Source organism: Panulirus ornatus, chromosome 22 (assembly GCF_036320965.1).
Source record: "Panulirus ornatus isolate Po-2019 chromosome 22, ASM3632096v1, whole genome shotgun sequence".
NCBI lineage: Eukaryota > Metazoa > Arthropoda > Malacostraca > Decapoda > Palinuridae > Panulirus > Panulirus ornatus.
The window spans coordinates 1,245,529-1,261,294 of record NC_092245.1 but is presented as its reverse complement, the minus strand read 5'-3'; positions in this window follow the sequence as shown (position 1 = coordinate 1,261,294).

Sequence of the window (15,766 nt, the reverse complement as noted above, 5' to 3'; positions counted from 1 at the left end):
CTGAGTGTGAACGAATGGTTCTTTTGTTGTCTTTTCTTAGCGCTACCTCGCACACATGAGAGGGGAGGGGGATGTTATTCCATGTGTGGCGAGGTGGCGATAGAAATGAATAAAGGCAGACAGTGTGAATTATGTGCATGTATATATATGTATATGTCTGTGTGTGTATATATATGTGTACATTGAGATGTATGGGTATGTATATTTGTGTGTATGGACGTGTATGTATACACATATGTATGGGGGTGGGTTGGGCCATTTCTTTCGTCTGTTCGCTTGCGCTACTTCGCAAACGCGGGAGACAGCGACAAAGCAAAATAAATAAATGAATATATATATATATATATATATATATATATATATATATATATATATATATATATATATATATATATATATATATATTCTTTTTCTTTTTTTAAATTATTCGCCATTTCCCGCGTTAGCGAGGTAGCGTTAAGAACAGAGAACTGAGCCTTTGAGGGAATATCCTCACCTGGCCCCCTTCTCTGTTCCTTCTTTTGGAAAATTAAAAAAGAATAATGAGAGAGGAGGATTTCCAGCCCCCCGCTCCCTCCCCTTTTAGTCGCCTTCTACGACACGCAGGGAATACGTGGGAAGTATTCTTTCTCCCCTATCCCCAGGGATAATATATATATATATATATATATATATATATATATATATATATATATATATATATATATATATATATATATATATATATATATATACATATTTATTTTACATTGTTGCTGTCTCCCGCGTTAGCGAGGTAGTGCGAGGAAACAGACGAAAGAATAGCCTAACCCACCCACATACAAATGTACATACATACACGCCCACATACACGCATATACATACTTATACATTTCAATGTATACATACATAGACATATGCCTATATACACATGTACATATTCATACATGCTGCCCTAATCCATTCCCATCCTCACCCCACCACACATGAAAAGGCATCCCCCTCCCTCCTGCATGCACGAGATAGTGCTAGGAAAAGACAACAAAGGCCACATTCGTTCTCACTCAGTCTCTAGCTGTCATGTGTAATTCACCAAAACCACAGCTCCCTTTCCACATCCAGGCCGCACACAACTTTCCATGGTTTACCCCAGATGCTTCACATGCCCTGGTTCAATCCATTGCCAGCATGTCAACACCAGCATACCACATTGTTCCAATTCACTTTATTCCTTGCACGCCTCTCACCCTCCAGCATGCTCAGGCCCCGATTGCTCAAAATCTTTGTCACTCCATTCTTCCACCTCAAATTTGGTCTCCCACTTCTTGTTCACTCCACTTCTGACATATATCCTTTTTGTCAATCTTTTCTCACTCAGTCTCTCCATGTGACCAAACCATTTCAATACACCCTCTTCTGCTCTCTCAACCAAACTATTTTCATTACCACACATCTCTCTTACACTTTCATTACGCACTTGATCAAACAACCTTACACCACAAATTGTCCTCAAACATCTCATTTCCAACACACCCACCCTCCTCCGCACAACCCTATCTATAGCCCACGCCTCACAACCATACAACATTACTGGAACCACTATCCCTTCAATCATACCCAATTCTGCTCTCCAAGATAACGTTCTCACCTTCCACATGTTCATCAACGCTCCCAGAAACTTCGCCTCCTCCCCCACCCTGTGACTCACTTTCGTTTTCATGGTTCCATATATATATATATATATATATATATATATATATATATATATATATATATATATATATATATATATATATATATATATTATTATCATTATCATACTTTGTTCCTGTCTCCCGTATTAGCGAGGTAGTGCAAGGAAACATACAAAAGAATGGCCCAACCCACCCACATACACATGTATATACATACACGTCCACACACGCAAATATACATACTTATACATCTTAACGTATACATATATATACACGCACAGACATATACATATATACACATTTACATAATCAATACTGTCTGCCCTTATACATTCCTGTCGTCACCACGCCACATAATGAAATACCAGCCCCCTCCCCCGGCATGTGCGCGAGGTAGCGCTAGGAAAAGACAACAAAGGCCTCATTTGTTCACACTCAGTCTCTAGCTGTCATGTATAATGCACCAAAACCACAGCTCCCTTTCCACATCCAGGCCTCACAGAACTTTACGTGGTTTACCCCAGACGCTTCACATGCCCTAGTTCAATCCTTTGACAGTAAGTCGCCCCGGTATGCCACATCGTTCCAATTCAATTTCCTATTCCTATTCCTCTATTCACTCTAGAGTTTACTTTCTTACACTCTATCACATACTCCCATCAATCCTGTTTAAGGAGTAGTGCTACTTCTATATTTTTTTTTTGTTATTTTGCTTTGTCGCAGTCTCCCGCGTTTGCGAGGTAGCGCAAGGAAACAGACGAAAGAAATGGCCCAACCCCCCCCCATACACAAGTATATACATACACGTCCACACACGCAAATATACATACCCATACATCTCAATGTATGGGTATTCAGAAAAGAATTAGTATGGGTTTTCAGAAAAGAAGAGTGAATGTTGGGGTGAAGAAGGTGGTGAGAGTAAGTGAGCTTGGGAAGGAGACCTGTGTGAAGAAGTATCAGGAGAGACTGTGTACAGAATGGAAAAAGGTGAGAACAATGGAAGTAAGGGGAGTGGGGGAGGAATGGGATGTATTTAGGGAATCAGTGATGGATTGCGCAAAAGATGCTTGTGGCATGAGAAGAGTGGGAGGTGGGCTGTTTAGAAAGGGTAGTGAGTGGTGGGGTGAAGAAGTAAGAGTATTAGTGAAAGAGAAGAGAGAGGCATTTGGACGATTTTTGCAGGGAAAAAATGCAATTGAGTGGGAGAAGTATAAAAGAAAGAGACAGGAGGTCAAGAGAAAGGTGCAAGAGGTGAAAAAAAAGGGCAAATGAGAGTTGGGGTGAGAGACTATCAGTAAATTTTAGGGAGAATAAAAAGATGTTCTGGAAGGAGGTAAATAGGGTGCGTAAGACAAGGGAGCAAATGGGAACTTCAGTGAAGGGCGTAAATGGGGAGGTGATAACAAGTAGTGGTGATGTGAGAAGGAGATGGAATGAGTATTTTGAAGGTTTGTTGAATGTGTCTGATGACAGAGTGGCAGATATAGGGTGTTTGGGTCGAGGTGGTGTGCAAAGTGAGAGGGTTAGGGAAAATGATTTGGTAAACAGAGAAGAGGTAGTAAAAGCTTTGCGGAAGATGAAAGCCGGCAAGGCAGCAGGTTTGGATGGTATTGCAGTGGAATTTATTAAAAAAGGGGGTGACTGTATTGTTGACTGGTTGGTAAGGTTATTTAATGTATGTATGACTCATGGTGAGGTGCCTGAGGATTGGCGGAATGCGTGCATAGTGCCATTGTACAAAGGCAAAGGGGATAAGAGTGAGTGCTCAAATTACAGAGGTATAAGTTTGTTGAGTATTCCTGGTAAATTATATGGGAGGGTATTGATTGAGAGGGTGAAGGCATGTACAGAGCATCAGATTGGGGAAGAGCAGTGTGGTTTCAGAAGTGGTAGAGGATGTGTGGATCAGGTGTTTGCTTTGAAGAATGTATGTGAGAAATACTTAGAAAAGCAAATGGATTTGTATGTAGCATTTATGGATCTGGAGAAGGCATATGATAGAGTTGATAGAGATGCTCTGTGGAAGGTATTAAGAATATATGGTGTGGGAGGCAAGTTGTTAGAAGCAGTGAAAAGTTTTTATCGAGGATGTAAGGCATGTGTACGTGTAGGAAGAGAGGAAAGTGATTGGTTCTCAGTGAATGTAGGTTTGCGGCAGGGGTGTGTGATGTCTCCATGGTTGTTTAATTTGTTTATGGATGGGGTTGTTAGGGAGGTAAATGCAAGAGTCTTGGAAAGAGGGGCAAGTATGAAGTCTGTTGGGGATGAGAGAGCTTGGGAAGTGAGTCAGTTGTTGTTCGCTGATGATACAGCGCTGGTGGCGGATTCATGTGAGAAACTGCAGAAGCTGGTGACGGAGTTTGGTAAAGTGTGTGGAAGAAGAAAGTTAAGAGTAAATGTGAATAAGAGCAAGGTTATTAGGTACAGTAGGGTTGAGGGTCAAGTCAATTGGGAGGTGAGTTTGAATGGAGAAAAACTGGAGGAAGTGAAGTGTTTTAGATATCTGGGAGTGGATCTGTCAGCGGATGGAACCATGGAAGCGGAAGTGGATCATAGGGTGGGGGAGGGGGCGAAAATTTTGGGAGCCTTGAAAAATGTGTGGAAGTCGAGAACATTATCCGGAAAGCAAAAATGGGTATGTTTGAAGGAATAGTAGTTCCAACAATGTTGTATGGTTGCGAGGCGTGGGCTATGGATAGAGTTGTGCGCAGGAGGATGGATGTGCTGGAAATGAGATGTTTGAGGACAATGTGTGGTGTGAGGTGGTTTGATCGAGTAAGTAACGTAAGGGTAAGAGAGATGTGTGGAAATAAAAAGAGCGTGGTTGAGAGAGCAGAAGAGGGTGTTTTGAAATGGTTTGGGCACATGGAGAGAATGAGTGAGGAAAGATTGACCAAGAGGATATATGTGTCGGAGGTGGAGGGAACGAGGAGAAGAGGGAGACCAAATTGGAGGTGGAAAGATGGAGTGAAAAGGATTTTGTGTGATCGGGGCCTGAACATGCAGGAGGGTGAAAGGAGGGCAAGGAATAGAGTGAATTGGAGCGATGTGGTATACAGGGGTTGACGTGCTGTCAGTGGATTGAATCAAGGCATGTGAAGCGTCCGGGGTAAACCATGGAAAGCTGTGTAGGTATGTATATTTGCGTGTGTGGACGTGTGTATGTACATGTGTATGGGGGGGGGGGTTGGGCCATTTCTTTCGTCTGTTTCCTTGCGCTACCTCGCAAACGCGGGAGACAGCGACAAAGTATAAAAAAAAAAAAACATCTCAATGTACACATATATATACACACACAGACACATACATATATACACATGCACACAACTCATATATATATATATATATATATATATATATATATATATATATATATATATATATATATATATATATATATATATGCAGTCTGATTTTGGAGCTGCAGGCATGGGCTTTCTGTTAAGTACCTCTGAGATTCCAGTTGCATGTTTCCAGAATTAATTAGCTGCAATGGTGAGTCTCATGAGCAAGACCAGGAAGGAACACATCACCACATTGCAGTTGTTTGGCCTAAAAGTCTTCATATCCTAGGTGACTTTCAAAATTATCAGAAAGTTCTGGGCCATTATTCATTGAGTGTTATGGGATTGAAAAGCATATGTCAGACATTTTGATTCCCTTGGTGTGTCTTATGCTGCAAAGGTCTGTTGAGTCCATGCTCATGAACCTTTCTAAAATTAGAATTTGACTTTAGCCAATGATGATGATACATCATTTTTTCCCCGTCATATTCTAGGAACTTATTTGAGTCTACATATAAAGTGATTTAGAGGTCATACTCACTGTTCAATCGAGGGGATAGCGTCTGCCTCATTCTCATCCCAAACATGCCTCCTGAAGGCATCAGCAGACATGCTTATAAGGTTCCTTATTTTTCTTGGCAGGCATTTCTAGACTTGCAGCTCTCAGAAGCCAAAGCTTACCCTTTGTAGTGTTCAGGGTGGTCATGGACTTGAGCACACAGAATCTACTTCTCTTGGCTTTGTGTAGGCAGTGATTCTTCCCTCAGATGGAAACAGGCTCAGTACTTGTTTCTTGAGCATCTTCCATGTGTAGATGACCATGTACTCACTTCTTTCCAGGGAGTAGGATGCAAGGAACGAGCAGCTCCCAGTAGTACATGCTGATTGTACCTGAGTTCTGCTGGGTGAATTTGTTTTAGTATTCCTCAAGTGCCTGTGTAATGCTTGCATTATGGGGTTTTCATGGTTAGGAACAATGACCTTGGATAAGATTAGCATCTTCTAAAGTGCTGTGAGTGTTCTTGGGGGGTCTCAGATAGAACAGGCTTAGTATCCATTGGGACAAGGTACTAGCTCTAGCTGCCAGTGATTGAATGAAATGCGAGATTGATCCATTGTTGCTCATAAGAGCTCGGAGGTCCCTCACTCTGTCTTTCTGTTCAGTGGGGACACTTTGTGCTGACTTGTATAAGACTGCTTCACAGTTATCAGCTAGATATGATCTTCCAGAAGGAGAGAAAAGTGCAGTATTATACCAGCAGCTGCAAAATTTAAAGTTTCAGATATAGTTTCTTTTTATTGGGCCAGTGAACTGAGGTATTTTCTTATTAAGCTAAGATTTCCAATAAGAATGCTCAAAGATGTTCCTTTTGTAAGTATCAGTAAATTTGTTCAGATTATTTAAAGTATTTATTATAGTTACCATATCGTTAGAAATATTATTACTAGTACTATTTCTTTATCAAGAAAGCATCATACTGTTGGGAAGCAAAGCATCTGTGTTACTCACAGTGGAATTAATTCTTGATATTGATTTGTTGAATCTCAGTTTCTTCAGGGCTCTTTGAAAGGTCTTTGACATTAATCCTGCAAGTAAAACTAGAAGTTTTCATGCTTGCCCATCAGCAAAATTTTTTTTGATACCAGTTGATAATTTTTTCCATAGCCAGAGGTTGAACCATTATGTGACATTCATTTTGTCATTCATTTCAAGCTAGAAGTTTCAGTTTTCTAAATTGTTTCTTACATTTTTCATATGTATATATATGTATGTGTGTGTGTGTGTATATGTGCGTATGTATGTGTATGTGTGTGTATGTGTATATGTATATATATATGTATATTATCCCTGGGGATAGGGGTGAAAAAATACTTCCCACGTATTCCTCGCGTGTCGTAGAAAGCGACTAGAGGGGACGGGAGCGGGGGGCCAGAAATCCTCCCCTCCTTGTATTAACTTTCTAAAATGGGAAACAGAAGAAGGAGTCACGCGGGGAGTGCTCATCCTCCTCGAAGGCTCAGAGTGGGGTGCCTAAATGTGTGTGGATGTAACCAAGATGTGAAAAAAGAGAGATAGGTAGTATGTTTGAGGAAAGGAACCTGGATGTTTTGGCTCTGAGTGAAACGAAGCTCAAGGGTAAAGGGGAAGAGTGGTTTGGGAATGTCTGGGGAGTAAAGTCAGGGGTTAGTGAGAGGACAAGAGCAAGGGAAGGAGTAGCAATACTCCTGAAACAGGAGTTGTGGGAGTATGTGATAGAATGTAAGAAAGTAAATTCTCGATTAATATGGGTAAAACTGAAAGTTGATGGAGAGAGGTGGGTGATTATTGGTGCATATGCACCTGGGCATGAGAAGAAAGATCATGAGAGGCAAGTGTTTTGGGAGCAGCTGAATGAGTGTGTTAGTGGTTTTGATGCACGAGACCGGGTTATAGTGAAGGGTGATTTGAATGCAAAGGTGAGTAATGTGGCAGTTGAGGGAATAATTGGTATACATGGGGTGTTCAGTGTTGTAAATGGAAATGGTGAAGAGCTTGTAGATTTATGTGCTGAAAAAGGACTGATGATTGGGAATACCTGGTTTAAAAAGCGAGATATTATAAGTATACTTATGTAAGTAGGAGAGATGGCCAGAGAGCGTTATTGGATTACGTGTTAATTGACAGGCGTGCGAAAGAGAGACTTTTGGATGTTAATGTGCTGAGAGGTGCAACTGGAGGGATGTCTGATCATTATCTTGTGGAGGCTAAGGTGAAGATTTGTATGGGTTTTCAGAAAAGAAGAGTGAATGTTGGGGTGAAGAGGGTGGTGAGAGTAAGTGAGCTTGGGAAGGAGACCTGTGTGAGGAAGTACCAGGAGAGACTGAGTACAGAATGGAAAAATGTGAGAACAATGGAAGTAAGGGGAGTGGGGGAGGAATGGGATGTATTTAGGGAATCAGTGATGGATTGCGCAAAAGATGCTTGTGGCATGAGAAGAGTGGTAGGTGGGTTGATTAGAAAGGGTAGTGAGTGGTGGGATGAAGAAGTAAGAGTATTAGGGAAAGAGAAGAGAGAGGCATTTGGACGATTTTTGCAGGGAAAAAATGCAATTGAGTGGGAGATGTATAAAAGAAAGAGACAGGAGGTCAAGAGAAAGGTGCAAGAGGTGAAAAAAAGGGCAAATGAGAGTTGGGGTGAGAGAGTATCATTAAATTTTAGGGAGAATAAAAAGATGTTCTGGAAGGAGGTAAATAAAGTGCGTAAGACAAGGGAGCACATGGGAACTTCAGTGAAGGGCGCAAATGGGGAGGTGATAACAAGTAGTGGTGATGTGAGAAGGAGATGGAGTGAGTATTTTGAAGGTTTGTTGAATGTGTTTGATGATAGAGTGGCAGATATAGGGTGTTTTGGTCGAGGTGGTGTGCAAAGTGAGAGGGTTAGGGAAAATGATTTGGTAAACAGAGAAGAGGTAGTGAAAGCTTTGCGGAAGATGAAAGCCGGCAAGGCCGCAGGTTTGGATGGTATTGCAGTGGAATTTATTAAAAAAGGGGGTGACTGTATTGTTGACTGGTTGGTAAGGTTATTTAATGTATGTATGACTCATGGTGAGGTGCCTGAGGATTGGCGGAATGCGTGCATAGTGCCATTGTACAAAGGCAAAGGGGATAAGAGTGAGTACTCAAATTACAGAGGTATAAGTTTGTTGAGTATTCCTGGTAAATTATATGGGAGGGTATTGATTGAGAGGGTGAAGGCATGTACAGAGCATCAGATTGGGGAAGAGCAGTGTGGTTTCAGAAGTGGTAGAGGATGTGTGGATCAGGTGTTTGCTTTGAAGAATGTATGTGAGAAATACTTAGAAAAGCAAATGGATTTGTATGTAGCATTTATGGATCTGGAGAAGGCATATGATAGAGTTGATAGAGATGCTCTGTGGAAGGTATTAAGAATATATGGTGTGGGAGGAAAGTTGTTAGAAGCAGTGAAAAGTTTTTATCGAGGATGTAAGGCATGTGTACGTGTAGGAAGAGAGGAAAGTGATTGGTTCTCAGTGAATGTAGGTTTGCGGCACGGGTGTGTGATGTCTCCATGGTTGTTTAATTTGTTTATGGATGGGGTTGTTAGGGAGGTAAATGCAAGAGTTTTGGAAAGAGGGGCAAGTATGAAGTCTGTTGGGGATGAGAGAGCTTGGGAAGTGAGTCAGTTGTTGTTCGCTGATGATACAGCACTGGTGGCTGATTCATGTGAGAAACTGCAGAAGCTGGTGACTGAGTTTGGTAAAGTGTGTGGACCATTTCAAAACACCCTCTTCTGCTCTCTCAACCACACTCTTTTTATTTCCACACATCTCTCTTACCCTTACAATAACTACTCGGTCAAACCACCTCACACCACATATTGTCCTCAAACATCTCATTTCCAGCACATCCATTCTCCTGCGCACAGCTCTATCCATAGCCCGCGCCTCGCAACCATACAACATTGTTGGAACCACTATTCCTTCAAACATACCCATTTTTGCTTTCGGAGATAATGTTCTCGACCTCCAAACATTCTTCAAGGCTCTCAGGATTTTCGCCCCCTCCCCTACCCTATGATTCAATTCCGCTTCCATGGTTCCATCCGCTGCCAGATCCACTCCCAGATATCTAAAACACTTTACTTCCTCCCAATTGACTTGACCCTCAACCCTACTGTACCTAATAACCTTGCTCTTATTCACATTTACTCTTAAATTTCTTCTTTCACACACTTTACCAAACTCACCAGCTTCTGCAGTTTCTTACATGAATCAGCTACCAGCGCTGTATCATCAGCGAACAATAACTGACTCACTTCCCAAGCTCTCTCATCCAGAACAGACTGCATACTTGCCCCTCTTTCCAAAACTCTTGCATTCACCTCACTAACAACCCCATCCATAAAGAAACTAAATGACCACGGAGACATCACACACCCCTGCCGCAAACCCACATTCACTGAGAACCAGTCACTTTCCTCTCTTCCTACACGTACACATGCCTTACATCCTCGATAAAAACTTTTCACTGCTTCTAACAACTCGCCCCCCACACCATATATTCTTAAATCCTTCCACAGAGCATCTCTATCAACTCTATCATATGCCTTCTCCAGATCCATAAATGCTACATACAAATCCATTTGTTTTTCTAAGTATTTCTCACATACATTCTTCAAAGCAAACACCTAATCCACACATCCTCTACCACTTCTGAAACCACACTGCTCTTCCCCAATCTGATGCTCTGTACATGCCTTCACCCTCTCAATCAAAACCCTCCCATATAATTTACCAGGAATACTCAACAAACTTATACCTCTGAAATTTGAGCACTCACTCTTACCCCCTCTGCCTTTGTACAATGGCACTATGCAAGCATTCCACCAATCCTCAGGCACCTCACCATGAATCATACATACATTAAATAACCTTACCAACCAGTCAACAATACAGTCACCCTCTTTTTTAATGAATTCCCCCGCAATACCATCCAAACCTGCTACCTTGCCGGCTTTCATCTTCCGTAAAGCTTTTACTACCTCTTCTCTATTTACCAAATCATTTTCCCTAACCCTCTCACTTTGCACACCACCTCGACCAAAACACCCTACATCTGCCACTCTATCATCAAACACATTCAACAAACCTTTAAAATACTCACTCCATCTCCTTCTCACATGACCACTACTTGTTATCATCTCCCCATTAGCCCCCTTCACTGAAGTTCCCATTTGCTCCCTTGTCTTACGCACTTTATTTATCTCCTTCCAAAACATCTTTTTATTCTCCCTAAAATTTAATGATACTCTCTCACCCCAACTCTCATTCGCCCTCTTTTTCACCTCTTGCACCTTTCTCTTGACCTCCTGCCTCTTTCTTTTATACCTCTCCCACTCATTTGCATTTTTTCCCTGCAAAAATCGTCCAAATGCCTCTCTCTTCTCTTTCACTAATAATCTTACTTTTTCATCCCACCACTCACTACCTTTTCTAATCAACCCACCTCCCACGCTTCCCACAAGCATCTTTTGCGCAAGCCATCACTGCTTCCCTAAATACATCCCATTCCTTCCCCACTCCTCTTAACTCCTTTGTTCTCACCTTTTTCCATTCTGTACTCAGTCTCTCCCGGTACTTCCTCACACAAGTCTGCTTCCCAAGCTCACTTACTCTCACCACTCTCTTCACCCCAACATTCTCTCTTCTTTTCTGAAAACCCTTTCAAATCTTCACCTTCGCCTCCACAAGATAATGATCAGACATCCCTCCAGTTGCACCTCTCAGCACATCAACATCCAAAAGTCTCTCTTTCGTGCGTCTATCAATTAACACGTAATCCAATAACACTCTCTGGCATCTCTCCTACTTACATACGTATACTTATGTATATATCGCTTTTTAAACCAGGTATTCCCAATTACCAGTCCTTTTTCAGCACATAAATCTACAAGCTCTTCACCATTTCCATTTACAACACTGAACACTCCATGTATACCAATTATTCCCTCAACTGCCACATTACTCACCTTTGCATTCAAATCACCCATCACTATAACCCGGTCTTGTGCATCAAAACCACTAACACACTCATTCAGCTGCTCCCAAAACACTTGCCTCTCATGATCTTTCTTCTCATGCCCAGGTGCATATGCACCAATAATCACCCATCTCTCTCCATCAACTTTCAGTTTTACCCATATCAGTCTAGAATTTACTTTCTTACACTGTATCACATACTCCCACAACTCCTGATTCAGAAGTAGTGCTACTCCTTCCCTTGCTCTTGTCCTCTCACTAACCCCTGACTTTACTCCCCAGACATTCCCAAACCACTCTTCCCCTTTACCCTTGAGGTTCGTTTCACTCAGAGCCAAAACATCCAGGTTCCTTTCCTGAAACATACTACCTATCTCTCCTTTTTTCTCATCTTGGTTACTGTCGCTGTCTCCCGCGTTTGCGAGGTAGCGGAAGGAAACAGACGAAAGAAATGGCCCAATCCACCCCCATACACATGTATATATATATATATATATATATATATATATATATATATATATATATATATATATACATATATATATATATATATATATATATATATATATATATATATATATATATACATATATATATATATTAGTATATATATATATATATATATTATTTTTTGTATCATACTTTGCCTATGGCTCCCGCATTAGCGAGGTAGTGCAAGAAACAGACGAAAGAATGACCCAGCCCACCCACATATAGATGTATATACATATACTTCCACACACGCACATATACATACATATACATCTCAATGTATACATATATATCTACACACACAGACATATACATATATACATATGTGCATAATTCATACTGTCTGCCCTCATTCATTTTCGTCGCCACTCCGCTACACATGAAGTAACAACCCCATCCCCCCACATGTGCGCGAGGTATCGTTAGGAAAAGACAATAAAGGCCACATTCGTTCACACTCATTCTGTAGCTGTCATTTTCTTAATATATTGAACTGCAATTCCATCTAACTCCGCCACCTTTGTTGATTTCGTCTTCCGCATGGCGTTCCCCACTCTCCCTGACCCTTTCACTTCGCACATCACCCCGGCCAAAACACCCAACATCTGCCACTCTATCATCAAACACATTCAAAAACTTTCAAAATATTCACTCCATCTCTTCCTCACTTCATCAACACTTGTTACCACTTTTCCAATTTCCCCTTTCACTGATGTTTCTATTTCTTCTCTTGTCTTACGCACGTCATTTACCTCCTTCCAAAACATATCTTTTTTTCTTCCTAAAGTTTAGTGATACTCTCTCATCCCAACTCTCATTTGGCCTCTTTTTCAATTCTTGTACTTTCCTTTTGACCTCCAGCCGCGAAGATTCTGCAAGCGATGAAGAATGTGTGGAAGGATAGAACGTTATCTTGGAGAGCAAAAATGGGCATGTTTGAGGAAATAGTGGTTCCAACTGGTTGTGAGGCATAGGGTTGTTCGGAGGAGGGTGGATGTGTTTAATGTATGCCAGTTTGTCAAAAGGCTCCATCACATATGAATTATCAAAATGGATAGTTTCTTTATTAAGCCCTTTAGTGGGTAAGGTATCAAATTCTAATATCATGAACAATGTAGATTTAGTCAACAAGTTAAACAATATCAATGTTATTTTTTATTTCAAACTAGTTAGCTTTGATGTTTCCTCACTTTTCACTAAAGTTCCAGTTGATGACATTTTAGAATATTTGTTTGATGTCTTGGTGATATTCATTTACCTGTTTCAAAGTCTGTTTTCATTGAACTGATAAAATTGTGTATAAAAGACGGTGTATTTCAATTCAATGGAGATTATTATGCTCAGAAATTTGGTATGGCAATGGGTAACCCTCTTTCGCCTGTACTAAGTAATCTTTATATGGAATTTTTTGAAACAAAATTACTAAAGGATATCTTATCCTCTAATGCAATTTGGTTTAGGTATGTAGATGATGTTCTTTGCGTTTGGCCAACAAATGAAAATTTACAAATATTTCTCCCCTTACTTAACAATTTAGTACCTTCCATCAAACTTACTGTAGAAAATGAAAATAATGGTATGTTACCATTTTTAGATTGCATGATCCATAGACAAGGAAACAAGTTTAAGTTTAGCATATACAGAAAACCCACCAATGTATGCTCATATATCCATTATTACTCATCTCAACATGACAGAGTTAGACTATCATCATTTCAATCTATGTTCCTTAGGGCATTACGTATTTGCAGTCCAGAGTTTATTGATGATGAGTTTGAGATGATATATTCTATTGAATCTAAGTTAAAGTACCCTAGATCTTTCATTGATAAATCCCTTAAGTTAGCAAAGAAATCATTTTATAGAGTTTGAGCCCAAGCCTCCCATTGACACCAAGAATCTTTTAGTTCTCCCTTTTAATAATGATTTCACTTTACTTCCCATGTTGCTTAAATCCTTTATTGTAAATGTTGCCTTTATCAACAATAATACTATAAAGAATATCTTAATCAGGAATTCACCAGAAAATTCTCTTGGATGCATCTATAAAGTGCCTTGTGGAAATTGTGATAAATTTCATGTTGGTCAGAGTGGTAGGAATCTTTCTGTTAGACTTAAGCAACATAAATATAGTATAAGAACGGGACAAGAATCAAATGCCTTGTTTAACCACATTAAAAACTATGATCACTGTATTGACTGGAGTAACGCCATCTCAGTTATCAACTCTAACTGTATTGCCAAGAGAAATATCATTGAATCTTCTATCATTAAATACAAAAAGAACTATAATCTTAATATTAGTGATGGTCTATACAAATTAGATAACTTTATTGTTGATAAAATTTGTAGAATGATAAGTTTATGAACGCTCGTTGTATGTTTTGGACAATCACATGTTTACCAAATGGCGTCCTAGCTTCGTCTCTTCGATGTATATCAACTGACTGTTATATCTCTCTCTTGTGTCTCCCCAGTTGATGTGATTATTACACGAAAGTGCACTTGGGAACTTTTCGTGTTTCATTTTCTCCGTGGACTCATGGGAATTGCTTGATCACGCGCAAAATTGTGATCCTTTCCAACATATATATATATATATATATATATATATATATATATATATATATATATATATATATATATATATATATATATATATATATATATGATAGAGTTGACAGAGATGCTTTGTGGAAGGTATCAAGAGCATATATTGTGGGAGGTAAGTTGCTAGAAGCAGTGAAAAGTTTTTATCAAGGATGTAAGGCATCTGCACAAGTAGGAAGAGAGGAGAGTGATTGGTTCCTAGTGAATGTTGGTTTGCGGCAGGGGTGCGTGATGTCTCCATGGTTGTTTAATTTGTTTATGGATGGGGTTGTTGGGGAGGTAAATGCAAGAGTTTTGGAGAGAGGGGCACGTATGCAGTCTGTTGTGGATGAGAGGGCTTGGGAAGTGAGTCAATTGTTCGATGATGATACATCGCTGGTGGCTGATTCGGGTGAGAAACTGCGGAAATTGGTGGCTGAGTTTGGTAAAGTGTGAGAAAATAGAAAGCTGAGAGTAAATGTGAATAAGAGCAAGGTTATTAGGTTCGGTAGGGTTGAGGAACAAGTTAATTTGGAGGGGAGTTTGAATGGACAAAACTGGAGGAAGTGAAGTATTTTAGATATCTGGGAGATGATTACTAGCGGATGGAAACATGGAAGCAGAGGCGAGTCACGGGGTGGGGGAGGGGGCGAAGGTTCTGGGAGCGTTGAAGAATGTGTGGAGGGCGAGAACGTTATCTCGGAAAGCAAAAAATGGGTATGTTTGAAGGAATAGTGGTTCCAGCAGTGTTGTATGGTTGCGAAGCATGGGCTATAGATAATGTTGTGGGGAGGAGGGTGGCTGTGTTTGAAATGAGATGTTTGAGGACAATATATGGTGTGAGGTGGTTTGATCGAGTAAGTAATGAAAGGGTAAGAGATATGTGTGGAAATTAAAAGAGTGTGGTTGAGAGAGCAGAAGATGGTGTATTGAAATGGTTTGGTCACATGAAGAGAATGAGTGAGGAAAGATTGACAAAGAGGATATATGTGTCAGAGGTAGAGGGAACGAGAAGTAGGAGACCAAACTGGAGGTAGAAAGATGGAGTGAAAAAGATTTTGAGCGATCGGGGCCTGAACATACAGGAGAATGAAAGGCATGCAAGGAATAGAGTGAATTGGAAAGATGTGGTATACCGGGGTCGACGTGCTGTCAATGGATTGAACCAGGGTATGTGAAGCGTCTG